This window comes from Temnothorax nylanderi, unplaced genomic scaffold, assembly GCF_030848795.1.
Source record: "Temnothorax nylanderi isolate EJ_2023f unplaced genomic scaffold, tnyl_v1.0 TNYL_tig0069_pilon, whole genome shotgun sequence".
In the NCBI taxonomy this organism is placed as follows: domain Eukaryota; kingdom Metazoa; phylum Arthropoda; class Insecta; order Hymenoptera; family Formicidae; genus Temnothorax; species Temnothorax nylanderi.
The window spans coordinates 932,676-942,119 of record NW_027249131.1 but is presented as its reverse complement, the minus strand read 5'-3'; the positions used below and the strand labels follow the sequence as shown (position 1 = coordinate 942,119).

Below are 9,444 nucleotides of genomic sequence, written 5' to 3'. Positions count from 1 at the left end.
GATATTATTATGTATAGATACAAATATATATACAATTATTATATATATATGTATACAAATTTCAAAAATATATTTTTTTTTTCTCGACAAATATACATATGCATACATGGCTTAATTTGAGCACCTAATGTCTATGTCTGTCTCTCGTTGCTCATCGCGCATTGAACGTAATTTATTTCAATCTTCTTTCTTATCGCTCGTAGTAATCGCCTATTTCCGTTCGATTTGCAGAAGGAGGAGGCTCTACCGAGTCTTCCGGTTCCGGACCTCGAGACGACCTTGCAGAAATACTTGGCGCAGGTCGAAACCATCACGCCGAGCCACCTGGAAAAGACTCGAAGCCTGGTACGAGCCTTCCTCTCGGGTCCTGGACCGAAACTCCAGCAACGTCTCCTGGAACGTAGACAGAAAGTGACCAACTGGGTGAGTAATCATATATCTCACACAAACATCAATCCAAGGACGATAATCGCATTTTCATGAAATTTTATACGTAAGTTTAATGCGTAACTTTAAGAATAAATAGAACTATGTCTTCATGCGTTGGATTGAAGATATTGATTCAGGGGAAAATTGCGTTTAAGATTGTACTGTTCCGAGTCACGATGCTTTTCTCGGATTTACGTATTACGGAACTTTCTTTGTAAGCCGTCAACGTACCAAGATCTTGTCTACTTCTCTATTCCGTAACATCGCTGAAAAGACATCGACTCTGCCGGAAAGCCGAGTCAGACGGCGTAATCCGTAATACGGCCGTCGCTTTAAAATAAGGGTCTGTCGCGAAAAGGAAGACGAAAAAAAAAAGAAAACCGCGGTGTGTCACGGTCATGGGGATCGAGCGGGAGAGAGAGAAAGAGAGAGAGATCCTCTCCGCGTCTAAGTGGCACAACACCATTTTCGTTTCAAGCCGCGATGCCTCGGGAGAATTTGCTTCTACACAGGGTGGTCGCCTATCGTTTGATCGATCGTAATATCTGCGAAAATGAGATCGGCCCTGATGCTCATATAGGAAAAACGAAAAAGTTTGAAAATCTAAACGAGACTTTGAAAGATGAAAACTTAAGTAACGCTTTAAGACTTTGAAGAAAATGTTTCAAAGATATAATTTCAAGATGTAGCGTTAATATAATTATTAGCAATTAAAAGAAGTGGAAAATTTTAGATTTGCCGGAATTCTTTGTTTTCTAATTTTTCGAAACTAAAAAGTTATCGACATTTTATTCTCTACTAATTAAAACTTTCTTTAAACAAATTATTTTATTTAAATAGTATTTATATTAAGTCTTAAAAAATTAAATATAGAAGCAGATTCTTTTTACAAACTTTGTTTAACAAATTCTAAAACTTCGAATTAAATCTAAGTGGCCTCTTACACACGTACAGATATAGGGATACATTCTTTTTGCACAAATTCTATTTTATTTAAAAATTAGGAAGAGTAAGAAACAAATTATCGAGATAGAAACTTTTACACGTATTAATTTGTTTACATAATTTTATTTAAAATAACGTATATACAATAAAAGAACGCAATAGGGAATAAAATTGAATGTATAGATTTCTATGTCCAATTGTGACAATATCTTATTTAAATTCTGATACTAGAGAGGTTCTCATTCTTGGACAGGAAATATTCTACATATTAAACGTGCGAATAAGTAAACACCCCGTATATTCCGAGCGAGCTTCTGGAAAGGTCCGTAGACGGAGATCGAGTATCCGCGCGCGAGTATCCCCGTGACTTTTGCCGTCTCCCTCATCCCGTACGGTCGCTCCCGTGGGATTCCCGGTTCGATGCATGCGCCGGCTATAAGCCGCGCCTCGCACCCCCTCGTCGGCCCGAGCCCCCCCGTGGCACATAAATAAATAAATAAATGGATTTACGCGAGGGCCCCGGCGCCTCCCTCCTCCCCGCGCATTACTCCTCTCTTGCAACGCACCGGTGAAAGGGGATGGACGTAAGGGTCGCCCGGACTGTACCGGAACAATGCAAATATTGTCAGAGGAATGAGGACGGGAAGGGTGACACACGCGGAGTCGCGTTGTAAGAGATTGCCGGGCAAAGAGGAACCATTATTAACACTGATAACCGCGTCAGTCGAAATATTCAAATAACGTTTCACGCTTCACTCGAATTCGGGTTCAAAATGCGTTTGTTTTCGTATTTCCGGGAGTATTTGTCATCAGCGTGCGTCAAAAACACGATAATGACATTCGTTATAGATAAACGCATATACGGAAGCCGTGCACAACGCGCGCGGCATTTTATTTTCAGTATAAAATAACTTTACATTAGAGGGCAAGAGAAGCGCGTCACGGATATACATTCTATACATAGCTGTCGAGAAGAGACGAATTGCGACGATCAAATATTTACGGACAACGTTACGCTTTACTCGACTCCGGATAGCGGGCACAAATGTGTTTATTTTTGCATTTTTCAGCAAAAGTTTACGCTCGGTATAAAATACCTCCGCACGCGAAGGTACAAAGGATTACGTAGGTTTTGTAAAATTTCCGTGCTGGAACGAAACGTGACAACCATACAACAGAGGGACGATTACAAGTATATCTAGACTAATACATTTTATTTGAGTATTTTAAGAAATTGAATCCCCGGACGTTTCTATTTCTGCAAAACTTCCATTGCTTTGTAAAATTTATCTTGTATAAGATATTTGTTTGTCACTTGTATATTTTCAGCATAAAGTATATTAAACGTAATTGAACGTTTTATTATTATTCCGAAAATAATAACAAAATATAATATCTGCTCCTATCGGAAAATATCTTTCTAAAGCGATATTTTTAACAGATATCTTTTTATCGCATCTCATATATATTTTCTGGAACGTTTTAATATATCCGTTACAAGGTAGATTAATTCACCGCAATTTTATCTCCGAGGAATACATTTATCGCGCTGCGCGATAATGCCTCCCTCTCTTCACCCCCTTTCCGCGGTCTTCCGCAGAACCATCTTATTTCTTGCCACTCCGAGAGCAACTCCGTCCTTCTCTCTGCTCTTTCTCTCCCATGTAATTTTTCTAATTTAGCCGAACGGCCCATTCAGCATCGAGGCGGGAGCAGCAGGCCGAGCTCGAGGCTCGGCTCGCACAATCGCCGATCCGGGTTTTCGATTTGCCAGCATACATCCGGAAATACATTTTCGTTTCTCGTTTCTTTAAGGGTCGATCTCTCGCACTCCTGCCGCCGCGCCCTCCTCCACCCTCGTTCCGAACGAAGTGTCGCGAAAAGCCAGACTGAAAGCAATTTTCTCGCCAGCGGCGACTGTCGCACGAATTGCCGCCGCTCCTTCGATCTTGCTTTCCCTTTCACGCTATCTCTCCATTCATCTGATCGATGGGAATGCCTGGCCGCATTATCCGGTTACGCGTTTCGAGATGGCATGACGCGCCGTCTTGCAAAAGCGAGCGCCGGTCAATCGAGAGACTCGTCGACGAAATTGTTCGGTCTTTCCGGAAATAATATTAGGCTGAGACTATACGTTTTAAGTCTGAAAATAGCGTGATTAGCTAACAATAAGGCGAAGAATTGCATAAAATTCACTCTAATAATATTATTAGGCAACCAAGAGCCAGTCTTGACCATATTAACGGTGTTTTTCCTTAATTTAATTTGATTGAATATCAGGTTGGTTCTACATATACTGAGATTTACGTTACAAGAAAAAAACTTCTATTGTGAGTCCACGTTGTTAGACGTGTCTTTGACTATAAGAGGTTGCGGCATTGATTAATTCACCTAGGCGTAAATCTTCATCCCCTTCATCTCCGCGGCATCTTCTCTTTAACTCTGATATTCTTTTCCGCGTTTGTTCTCCGTTTGATAGCCGTCGACTTGGCGGGGGTGAGAAAGGTATGAAGGCGTCGTAGAGCACACAGGGGTGGCCGAGCCTAAAACCTCGGGTCGGGTTGTGCGCTTCATGGTCGTTTCGGGCACAGTCGCGGGCGAGTCGCGATGGCGACGGTAAGCTAATATTACGGTGCCCCGCGGCGAACTGGAAAATCTCATTGGGGCCTCCATTATTCATCCGCAAGCCCGGGCCTGCCGACCCCCCTTCATTCGTTCGTTCGTTCGTTCGTTCGTTCGTCACTCGGTCCGTCTGTCCGTTCGTTGCCTCATAGTTTCCGCGGTGATAAATTCAATTCGAATTACAAACGCCCGGGATTAATCCCCCGTTCCCCTCCCCCCGTCCCTTCGTCACGCTCGACCTTTCTCGCATTCTCCTCGTACACAGTTCACAACTGACGCGACGACTCTCGACGAGGACGATGCGATTAAAACGCCTCGTGACTACCGGAATGAGTCGCCCGTGAATTTGCAGAGATCTCCCGGAAACTAATTTTGCATCTCGTTTCAACTAAAATTCTCTCGCAAAGCAAGATAATGGTATCTCGCAATTATCTTTTGAATAGACTTCCTTTTTAAAAATAAATGACATATTAAGCCACAAATTTAAAAATTTGTACAACGAATTTGCGTGTTATCACGATAAAAATATGTAATTTCGTTACGACGCGTCATTTCATTTCTACCTCTAAAGGCAGAAATTCGCTTGCCGAGGAAAAAATAAAATTTGGTATTTTTTTTCATTAAAAAGAAATCTGCTGCAGATTAACCAAAGATCTACCATTAGAAATAATATAATAAAAATGAAACAGTTTGACAAACGCAGCACAAATTACTTCGACAAAATTAGGTTTAAAAACGTTATCCTAAGATAAAAAAAACAATTTTTAGCGAAAAAATGTTTATCCTTTTATTTAAATTATTTGTAATTATTATATCTTGGCAATATTTGCATCAAATATAATCAGATATATACGTACATATTTAAGTGCGTGTGAAAGTATAACGCCGTCGCCCGCCGCAAAAAGGATTAAAGTAGATGTATCCTCCCCGCGTACGAGAGGGAGGAATAAGCAGATAGGATGGAAGCAGGTGGATACCGTTTCAGAAATATCGCGAGCACGTGCAAATGGCCGCGTGTCGGGACTCAGGAGGGATCTTCCTCTGCGGGGAACCGACAAAGTCTCATCCCCCGCGAGAAGCTGGGAAAGGAGTGAAGTACGGAAAGGAGAAGCAATAAACTTTTATGGCCGTAAGCTCTCACTTGCGCGGACGGTCGTGCCTGATGCTCGCGAGCATCCGAAACTTGGGAGAAATATAATTTCATTCCTACAGCTCGCAAAATTGTTGCAGAGAAAGATATCCGAGCGAGCCAAGAGATAATTTAACGACACGATATTTGCAGAATAAATCAAGGACTAAAAGTAAGAAAGTACATAGACAAGGAAAATCTTTTTCAAATTTATTTTACTGCCGTGCAACACAAAAATGTTTTATACACCGTCTTAAAGATGCATGTGGTGCTTTCGCAAAGAACTTCTTAAAACGTTAAATAATAAATCCGGAATTGAAAATATAAGTTGCCCACTGCGCTCGTAAATGCCATTAAACGATTCTTAAATATTTTAGAAAAGAATTATAAAGTGCCTTAGTCTGTTTAAATCGTTCACTTTTTAATTTTATAAATGCATCGTTTATTTAAGATTTCGTAAGTGAAATGATAATGTGTGATCACTTAATTCACATTAAAACTCAACGGTGAAACTTCTCTCAATAGTTTAGAGTGAACTACTGATTCGACGAAGTCCACGCGAGTATTTGTTACATCCGCTTTCCGCGGATAAGAACGGCAGAATTGCTGTCAAACTGAACAGCCAAGAAGAAAGGAAACTTTTCCGAGGGAAAACGCACGCGAAAGGAGGAAACCAGCTGATCCCACGAAGCCGAGCGTTTACCGTAACGAGTGGATCGAAAGCTAAACCGAGCTGGCGCTTTTTCGAAAGAGGGATGTCCCCGTCCCGTGGAACGTAACTTTTCTTATGAATCCCTGCGGACAGGAGAGAAAACGCGGTGGTGAACGAGGGTGAACCCCGTTTTACTCCGCGCGATTCACCGAGCGCCAGAAGAAGGGACTCGCCTCGCGTAAAAAGAAAATATTTCTCGTCGACACGCGAGAGGCGATACAAAGGATCCTAGTTGCGCTTCCTTCCTTCCTTCCTTCCTTCCTCCGCGTTTCGCTTTCCCTTTTTTTTCTATTTCAGGTCTCGCTTCGAGAATCTTTCGGTGCGGCAGGCGATAAAGTTGAAGTCTCGACTAAATCGATATACCACCGCGCCGGGATGTATGTACCTTTTTTCCCGTATCTCGTGTACCTTTATGGCAGCTATTTGTACGATTTTTTCTTTTACGCGGACGCTCTTGTCTTCTTGTCTCCGAAGACAAGAGCTTTGATCTCAATTAGGTGTATACTGCTTTAGATTAGATTCGTTAATTAATCATTAGATATTAGATATCAGATACATAAAGTCAGTAAAAATTACAAATATTTATTTAGCAGTCAAATTTATAAAAAAAAGTTATAACTATTAATCAGCAGAAAATCTCATCATAGTTATCCCATTAACGCTATCACGCCGAAGTACCTTATTTGCAACAAACGTCGATTTAAAGGCGTGAGTGTAAAAGTGAATGAGAAAACAAAATTACTGCTTATGTCCCACGTTATCGGAGAGCTCGAAAGGATTAAAGACGTTTTCACGCTTTCGAGCCACACTCGAGTATCGACGATGCTCGAGGTTGAGCTCGAGGTGATTACTGACATGCAATCTTGCGCTGTAAACCGCGGCAAATAAATGTACAAGGTGTTAGAGAATTACGGCACTTTTTCTCAGCGCTATACAATTAAATTATCGATTGAATTTGATAAGGTGATTCACGTCGACCCAATTAAGCTTCAAAGACATAAATAGATGAAAACCTTAATTGTCTATAACTAATCTCAAATGGATTTTTATTAACAGTATTATTATCGCGGGTTCTTAGTTTCCAAAATACTTGATATTGAAACTTTTACGCCAAAAGTCACACAACGATGTCTTACGGGACTATTTAGCAGGTAAGTTCCACGAAAATTCGTCAAGCAGCTTGTAATTAAGTGAAAGTACGCAACTTTCGATACATCCCGTATATGCCAGACGGTAATATGCACGGCATTGCGACTTCATAAATAGCTGCTGGCTTGACACGTTCGAAGATAAACACATACATGCGTCACGCTTTAAGATGCGAAGATGCGACCCGCGGTAAGAGACCGTGCCTCTCTTGTGGTTCTCGTGCCGTCAGATATATTATTATCTCGTGTCATCAGATATAATATTATCCTACTTAAATTGAAAGCTAATTGCCAATAATTTGTCAAAAATTGTAATGCTAATTAACAAGCAGTGATTAATTAAGATTGTATTTTTAGAAAATATCTTCAATTTATTGTCAAGAAAATCCCCGAAGAAAAAAGAATAGTCGAAGTATCTATTATAAAATATCCCAGATAAGCGTCCTTTGTTACAAAGAGATCAGTGCAAGAACTCGAAAAGAAGTTAAAAAAAGAGTGTGCAAATTAGAAACTTGCACATTGTTTCCTTGTCATTTTTTCGCTTATAAAGCTCCCTCTAGAAGACACACATTTTTTGAAAAATTAAGACTAAAATCTAAAACACTGTATAAATTTTTATAAAAATGACAGTAAATAAAAGTGTTGTACTACTTTACTTGTATGTCAGAATGCAACGCTGTAGCTCAAGCAGTTTTTGAGTTATAGAGACTTTTGAATACATACACACACACACAACATACACACATACGGGACATTTAAAAAAAAAGGTGATTTTTCGACGTTTTAGAACATTCTAAACACATTGGCATAGAAAACTGAAAAAAAAGAAAATATTTATTATAAAAACAAAGCTCCTCTATAAGGAAGCAAAAAGTAAAATTGAATAAATTAAATTAATTTGATTCAATGTAAATAAATCGTATATTGTATTTAATGGAACCTAAAATACGAAAGAGATGATCGACATGGATGACCCGTTTTCGCAAACAATCGCACATCTCTTGGACGGTGTCACTTGCTAGCCACTTGACGTAATCTTGGCAATTTAAATGTTTGTCCCCGACACGCAGGTCCGCTACGGGGCTGTATCGCGTATCGCTCGGCTTGGGGACGCGCCGGTAATCCCTTGTTGAAACAGTGCTAAGCCCTTACGGATTGTCTGCGGGATACACTACGGCGATACGACAGCGAACGGCCTATCCGAAGGGCGGCAACCCCTATCCGATGTTTTCGCTCTCGCGGTTTGTCCTATTCGCCTCGCCTTTTACTGCTGCTCGTTAACCGCGCTTCACGGATGTGTTCCTCCACGTCTGTTCGTTCTAATTCAACTTAAAATCGCAGAATGTTTTTTTTTAAATTTTGTTTTGTTTAAAAATCAGTCGCGAAAGCATGCTCGGTGCTCGATGAGACACCCTGTACAACGGAGTCTTTATAGTTTTATTCTACTCTTTTCTTCTTCCATTCTCGGGAAATAAAAGAGCGAAATGAAAACAAGCCCAGGAGACACGAACGACCGATGGGAACAAAACGAGGGCCATTCGCGAAATTGGCATATCACCGATATGTCTGATGCGCGGTGGATAAATCGTTCCCGCGCGAATAAGGGATGCACAAAGCCAATATCACGCGGGAGATTCACGATGCACGATAGACAGAGGTGAATGACTCAATGATCCCGAAATATCCGCAACTCTAATTCGACAAGAAATACCGCAAAGCGGTGATTTCGCAGAGATTCGGATGGTTATTTCATAAATTTATGTGTGTATATAAAAAAGGTGTGTTTTTTGTATATACATTAACAATTTAAAAATTTATGTAATCAAGAATCTCACAGTTTGGAATCTTAACAGATGAAGAATGCAGGCTTTATAAATTTAACGATTTAGAAATGAATTAAGAGTTAAAAGAGTTAACAGTTAACCAAGAATATGAGATTAAAACTAATCGCTAGACCAAGTACGTAAAATTTCAACGATTAAAAAGAATGTGTATGAATTGCATGTAATATTTCTCGCTTTCAATGCAAACCAGTTTTGCGAAATCTTAACAGATAAAGAATGCAGGCTTTATAAATTTCACAATTTGGAAGTGCGAATTAAGAGTTAATAGTTAATCAAGAATGTGTGATCGGAACGAATCGATGGACCAAGTACGTAAAATTTCGACGATTTAAACTAGAAGGAAGTGGGTACGAATCGCATGTAATATTTCTCGCTTTGCAAACCAGTTTTGCGAAAACTGACATGGATGAGCATTGAGCTGAGTGCAAATTTAGTTGCACACGTAAAACCTCTTGGAGGATACTTCAACGACAGTCTCTAACGCAGTTTCCGGAGAAGCTGATTAAGTCAAGGAAAATCGTTCTTCACTCAAAAGAGCAGCCTGTGCGAGAGATCCGGGATCTTCTTAGCGCGACGCCTCCTCTTATATTCCAGGAGCACTTAAGAGCGCAAATA

The 9,444-nt window shown here is 40.3% G+C and overlaps 1 protein-coding gene across 2 annotated transcripts in view; it reads left to right on the top strand.

Moving 5' to 3' along the window:
* The first annotated feature begins 289 nt into the window (after window positions 1-289).
* Window positions 290-9,444, top strand: part of Chat (Choline acetyltransferase) — a 42,227-nt gene continuing 33,072 nt past the window's right edge. For both annotated transcript variants that reach the window (XM_071708573.1, XM_071708572.1), the window contains exon 1: window positions 290-423. The gene's annotated coding sequence lies outside the window, so the exon portion shown is untranslated. The remainder of the gene's footprint in view (window positions 424-9,444) is intronic.